Source organism: Beta vulgaris, chromosome 7 (genome assembly GCF_026745355.1).
Source record: "Beta vulgaris subsp. vulgaris cultivar EL10 chromosome 7, EL10.2, whole genome shotgun sequence".
Taxonomy (NCBI): Eukaryota; Viridiplantae; Streptophyta; class Magnoliopsida; order Caryophyllales; family Amaranthaceae; genus Beta; species Beta vulgaris.
Genome location: NC_079208.1, coordinates 26,695,649 through 26,702,800, shown reverse-complemented (window position 1 = coordinate 26,702,800; position 7,152 = coordinate 26,695,649). Strand labels below are relative to the sequence as shown.

The 7,152-nt window shown below is 38.5% G+C and overlaps 1 long non-coding RNA gene across 2 annotated transcripts; it reads right to left on the bottom strand.

Moving 5' to 3' along the window:
• Positions 1-3,889: 3,889 nt before the first annotated feature.
• LOC104899072 (uncharacterized) lies at positions 3,890-6,042 on the bottom strand. 2 transcript variants are annotated; one of them, XR_790894.4, is made up of 4 exons: positions 5,747-6,042; positions 4,686-4,756; positions 4,338-4,386; positions 3,890-4,218 (listed from the first exon to the last, which is right to left on the bottom strand). It is a non-coding gene; the product is annotated as an uncharacterized LOC104899072 (long non-coding RNA). The 2 variants fall into 2 exon arrangements; XR_008970498.1 differs by having other exon boundaries at positions 4,338-4,980.
• Positions 6,043-7,152: the final 1,110 nt, after the last annotated feature.

Genomic DNA, 7,152 nt, shown 5'->3' with positions numbered 1-7,152 from the left:
ACTTCTATAAATCGCTCCATATATTCTAAAAAGATACTTACCACACACCTCTGAAAAGTCGCAGGGGCATTGCCTCCGATAAGCAAACGTGCCAAAGGGACACGTGAAGGTTGTTTTCTCCTGATCTTCCGGCACTATGACCACCTGAAAATATTCAGAATATCCATCTAGGAAGCAATAATAAGCATGAAAGCTAATCTTCGAGCATCTGGTCAAAGAAAGGCAATGGAAAATGATCCTTCCTAGTTACGGCGTTAAGCCTACGATAATCAGTGCAGACTCGCCACCCGTTTTGGACACGGGTGGGCACTAAAACACCATCTTGGTTCATCACAACTGTGACTCCAGACTTCTTTGGAACAACTTGGGTCGGACTAACCCATTTGCTATCAGAAATTGGAAAAATCATACCAGATTGGAGAAGTTTCAGAATCTCGGCTTTCACCACCTCCATCATAGGTGGGTTAAGCCGCCTTTGAGGCTGTCGCACGGGCTTTGCATCATCCTCCAACAAAATCCGGTGCATGCAAGTGGTTGGGCTAATTCCCTTGATATCTGCTATAGTCCACCGATTGCCTCCTTATGCTCTTTTAGCACCTCGATGAGTTTTTTTCCTGTTCCTCGGAGAGCTTACTTGATATAATCACCGGTAGTGTATCTCCATCTCCAAGGAATGCATATTTCAAATGCTCAGGCAATGATTTCAGCTCGACTATGGGTGCCTGCAAAATAGAGGTAAAAGCTTCCCGAGGGATATCAAAGGCAAAGGACCCACAAGGAGGGACAAGTGGAAGAGTCACATGTTGCTCCAAAGCCTGGACTGTTTCCTGCAAGTTAGCACTTAAAACATACTCAACATTATTTCCTTCCAAGCTATGTTCAAGAGCTACCTGCAAAGAATCTTCTCCACTATATCGAAAACATCCTGCGAGTATGAATCAATGAATCTATGGAGTAACAAGAGTGGTCATCTCTCGGGAATTTCATGGAATCTAGATGTTAAACTCTACAAAGGCTTCCATCAAATTCCATAGTAAGACAACCTATGCACATCAATTTTTGTTCTAGGCAGTTTTTAGAAATGGCCTTCCTAATAAAATAGGAGTGGCGTGCTTGTCATGCTTCATATCTAAAACATAAAAATCAGCAGGAAAGATTAACTTATTGACCTTAACCCACACGTCTTCCTTTATCCCTTTCGGGTAAGCATTAGAGCGGTCGGCTAACTAAAATAACAACACCAGTTTCATGCAGGGTACCTAGTTTTAGGGACTCATACAAAGAATATGGAATGACATTAATAGAAGCCCCTAAATCTAGCATAGCCCTAGGAAATGTGGTGTTCCCAATCACGCAAGGGATAGCGAACATGCCTGGATCACTGCACTTCGGAGGAAGTGCCTTTTGGAACATGGCAGAGACATGCTCGCTAACCTTTACCTTTTGGGATCCCCTTAACCTTTGTTTCCTTTTTGTAGTACACATTTCCTTAAGAAATTTCGCCTACTTAGGAATTTGCTTTAAAGCATCCAAAAGGGGAATATTTACCTCACAATTACGGAAAGTCTCGTAAATGTCACGATCACATTCCTTTTTCGGAGTATCTCGCAGTGCTTCTGGGAAAGGAGGAGCGGGCTCGTAAAGTGGTGGAGGTGGTGATTGCTTGGGCTTCTTACGAGATGTGGAAGGCTCCAGTTCTGAATCTGGCTCATAAACAACAATCTCCTCCCCGACCTCTTTATCTCCTCCTTTTATCTCTTTTCCGCCCCTCAAAGTGATTGCACTTGCATTCTGTTTTGGATTAAGCCTGTTTGAGACGGTAGCTTTCCCGAATCTCGAGCCTCTAACTGGCTCACTGCTCCAGAGACCTGACTCATTTGTTGCTCCAAATTCTTGATGCTCGATCGGGTCTCCTCCTGAAACTGAACCATATTTCCCTGCATGTTAGTCACATTTTTAGTTAAAGCATTAATCATTTCTTAAGTAGACATGCTGGTACTCGGTCCCTATACATGACCTTGTGGCCTAAAATAAGGAGCTCCTTGCTCCTGGTGTCTCGGGTAAGGAGGTGAAGGACGGTTATACTGTTATGGTCCCTGCTGGTTTCCCGGGGCATTATCGTATCTCAAATTAGGATGATCTCGCCGCCCAGGATTTTATGTGCTCGAATACGGGTCATATCGCTTTTGAAAACCTTGGTCTTGAAACCCGGCCCCCTTTACCTCTTCACTCGCTTCCTCCTGTAAATGAGGACAAAAATCTGTGGAATGGTTCGAAGAACAAATGCCACAAGCTTTCACATGTTGAGTATTCTTTTCCTTTGTCATGAATTCCCGCACCATAGATGTCAAAGCTTGCACTTGATCTTCTAACTTAGAAGTTCCAGGACTCTCGGCAGCCACTCGACAAGCTCCTGATCTTCTAGTGAATTGTCTCGAGCCCTCAGCCAGCACGCTTATTAAGTCTTTATCAGCTTGTGCGGTTTTATTTACAATTGAACCTCCATTAGCAGCATTCACCATTCGTGCATCTTCACCACATAATCCATTATAGAAGTAGAGCACTTAGTCTTTATCTGCATAGCCATGATAAGGACAATCACACATAACTTCTTGAATCTGGCCCAATACTCATAAAAGGTTTCATCACTCTTTTGCTCGATGTTGTTTATCTCCTTTTTCAACACCGAAGACATTGAAGTCGGGAAAATTTGCTCGAGAAAAGCCTTTTTCAAATTAGCCCATGTGGAAATGCTACATGGTGGAAGGTAATACAACCAATCATTTGCCGCACCTTTTTATGAGAACGTGAATGCCTTGAGTTTCACCTTCTCTTCCGACACTCCACTTGGTTTCATGCTACAACACACCACATGGAAGTCCGAAAGATGCTTATTCGGATCCTCACCATTTAGCCCATAGAATGTCGGAAGCAAATGTATTAACCCCGATTTCAACTCAAAAGTCTCCCCTTCATTTTCTTGTGGGAATGTAATCCATAAGGGGTGCTGATCAAGGTTAGGAGCTGTGAGCTCCTTCAATGTGCGTGGCTCGACCCTCGGAGGCATTTCTTCTTCTATTTCAATAGCGAAAGGAAGCTCCTTGAAGTTTTCACGCCATCCTCTTCTCAACCTAAAAAGAGTAAAATTCCAAATCTGGATCGTACTGCAAAGGATGTTGCTTAGTAGCATGAGTATTAACCATAAACTACAAAGCAATACAACCTAAAGAATAAAAATTCACTACTTACAAACAAGTAACGCGTTGCTCCCCGGCAACGGCGCCAAAATTTGGTAGGTGTTTGTCGTGTACTCCTAACTAAATAGAATAAACCTACTCTCATGCACACTAAGGAAGTATAATGGAAATAGGGATCGTATCCATATGGAGCAAAGGAACTTGATTGGAAATTAGTGAATTAAGAACCCTAGTATGTGCTAACACTACTACAATAAAGCCTAAAGAGACCCCATAAAATCTCTTTTAGAGACCACATGAGAGGTGGTCTTCAGCTCACAGGTCTCTCAGGATAAATAACCACTTATTGCGGGTGGTTTCTTAATTTGATAAAAGAGACCACTTCCTTAAAATAAGTGGTTATTTAGGAATTTAAATATGAAAAAAAGGATAAGACGCCACATTTTACAGATAGGTGGTCTCTTTTATCTTACAAAGAAATCATTTTTAATATGTAGGTGGTCTTTTTCGTCATTCCTTAAAACACCACCTGAAAGAAAAAGGTGGTCTCTTTAACCTGTTTTTTCTTTTAAAAAAAACGACAATAAAAATATTTTAATATTATTATACGCGCACGCTTCTCCAATCTGTTTCACTTGCTCCTAATTTACATATATATAGAACATTTAGCACTTGTATTGAAATAATTCAAATGACTTTAAAATTGGAATACTTTTTCATTCATTTAATATCATTCACTACAAAATCACATATAATGTTTAAAAGATTCCAAAAATTCAACTAAGTTATAAAAAAATAATAGAACACCTAGGCCTGTTGTTTCTTCCAATTCATGTGCACAAAATAGAAGCACCTCCCTAATCACGCGCAAAAGGAAAATACACACACCCTAATTAAAATGGTCATTGTCTTCCAATTCTTCTTCATCCACTTGTTTATATTCATCCACATATTTGATCCACAAGTCTCAGAGCTCATCAAGCTTATTTTGAGAAAATTCAGTTGTAACTTCGCCAAAGTACTGCAAAATATAAAACATTAAAAAGATAAACATACAAGCTGAATGTGCTATAAAAAACCAATATATCACACTAACAAATACATTCATAAATATAATATCAGTGCTCTTAAGAATGATACCTTATAAGGAATTGCTTGTCGCCTTTTCTCTACAGTCTCGAGCATATATCTGCACACATTATGTCCACAGTCATGAGATTCTTGGTGTTGACGAGGACACTAATTCATAGATTTTTTAATGAAGGAGAATACCAAAAGCAGTAAACAATTAGTACATTGATATTTTGAGCGATCATACAAGAGACCAAACCCAGCATGCCAAGAGGGCTCTATATGGAATGACATAGTATCATCACCTTCAAGGTTAAATGTGCAACAGGAACTGAAGTATTCAATCCAAAGAGTTGAAGGGACGAATGACATCAGAAATAACACAAGCATCTTATAGAACTAGTGGGATCTGGATACCTGGATGGCTGGATCCCAGAGGACGCAAGCTGAAACTTGTCGCCATCTCGACCGTTTGTTTCTACAATTATCTAACCAGGGAACTCGTCAGACAAAACAGTGTTAAAAAAGTTTATATGTAGATCCAAGCACATCTACCTGCTAATATCAATTTAGATTTTACAGCTGCACCATCATTCTAAGCCGAGTATACAAAATACAGGTCAATAGAGCACAACTAACAGCATGTTGTTTACTGAGTTGCATCAGGCTGCCAACCAATGCATATACGTCCAAATGCCAACTATTGCCAACACTAGAAAAAAGTTTGGATCTTTAAATTTCATTGATAAAATATCAACAAAAATTCACCAGTACCGCACAATTTTCATATAGCTTATCTCACAAAACAACATTTGCCTCTGATACAATGATTACACATCCAAGATTGTAATGAACCAACCTAGATAGAGGGGTACTTTTGGTATTGCATAATTTTCATATAGCTTATCTCACAAAACAACATTTGCCTCTGATGCAATTGATTACCTCTCAAATCTAGTAAAGTAGTAGATATGCATTATATTTTCTTCTACTTAAAAATCACACATTCACCTCATACTATAGGTAATGAAGGATCTTCATTTAACATAATTAGGCAAAGAGATAGATGAAACTCCAGTCAAAATAAGCAAGCTAGTATTAAATAATCTATTGAGGATATGATGAAATTCCTGTGAGCACCAAAGCTTGGTACCCAGTTTTGTGATAATTGCCTAGATTGGTCATGAAAAAGGACAGACAAAAAAACTGCAACACAAAAAACTAACTATTACTGTAAAATCTACTGCAGACCAAGACGTGTTGCACACTAATAACATAGAGAATCACAGTCATGAAAATCACTGGAACTCCATATATAATCTCCACACATGAATGAGAAAGAAACACGATTATTAATATCATAAAGACTACTTCCCACAAAATAACCCTAAAGACTTTCGATTAAAATATATATATTTCAATTACCCTTACAAAACAAATTGGAGGGCGAGATGAATTGGGTTCAACTAGTTTAATACCTGGATACTAGCGGACGAATTACGTTGCTATGGCGTGGTGGCGTCGCTGGGGCGTGGTGGTGGTAATCGAACAAGACTCCACTGGCAGATGAAATTAAGAGACCGGCGAAGACATAATTGGACGACAAACCCGACTCCACTAGCAGACGAATTGGTCGGCAAGGTAACTCGACGGTTTCCGGCGACTGAATTTTGGCGCAAATTTCAGGCGGGTGGTGGAGTACTGTTCTATCGGTAGTGTTTGAGGAAGATGACGCTTTTGGCTTTTTTTTTTTGTTTTATTGGCTTTCAAAATTGCAATGGGCTATAATTTGTTAATGATGGAGTAATTAAAGGTAAATTAAGTAATTAAAGAAGAGTATATTTAGGGTTTTACTTTTTTAAAAATAGAGATATAATAGGTAATTAATTTTTAGTGGATATAGATGTGTGTGTTGATTTTTTTTAATTAGTAATATAGTTCTTATATACCTGAAAACACGTACATGAATATATGAAAAAAAAATTTAATAAATATAAAATCAAAATCACCACTTAATAGTCATAAGTGGTTTCTTTAATATTGAAAACTTTTGTTAAGGTTCAAAAAGACCACCTTTTTAAAGAAGAGGTCTAATTTATCATGTCATAACAGACCACCTGTGGAACAAATCAGGTTTTTTTTGTTGAATAATCACTCATGTCATTAAGGAGGTCTCTCATAGGTGATACTTTATATTTTGCACATATTTGTAGTAGTGTAAGGCCAAAGTAACCGAATTGGGGGATTTGGAACAATTTCAGTAAGCTATATTACGCACGGTATTAACACACGAAGAGATTACAATATAAAAAGGTCTTGGACTTGATTATCATCCACCCTAACTTAGTTTGTGATCACAAAACCATAACCCTCAATAGTTCTTATGGTCACCTATCGAGAAGTTTAGACCTCTATCCTCCTAGATCGTGGTTAAACACACGATCCGCGTGGTTTAAACCACTCTTACTATGACTTAAGTCAAATGAATCGCACTTAAGTCCAAACCAAAGTAGCATTAAAGTCAAGGAACACGATAGGATTACTAATGCTATCAAAGCAATAACATTCAAGTAATAAGCAATGCTTCTCTAAGTGCACAAGATTAATGCTCAGCATTTAATCAAACAACTAGTATGCTACATGGAGCTAGGAACACAACAATCCGATTATGCACCTAGAATTTGCATTAGATGATTCACACAACAGTACTAGTAACGTTCCTAGCAAAGATTATGCAAAGAGCATGAAATTACGTACAAGAAGCATCACAATGACCATAGAGAAAATAAAGAGTAAGAAGTTCTCACAAATAGATTAGAGCTTCAACAACCAAATCCAAGATAGAAGTTTAAGCTAGCAAAGCCATAGAGTTCATTACAAATCT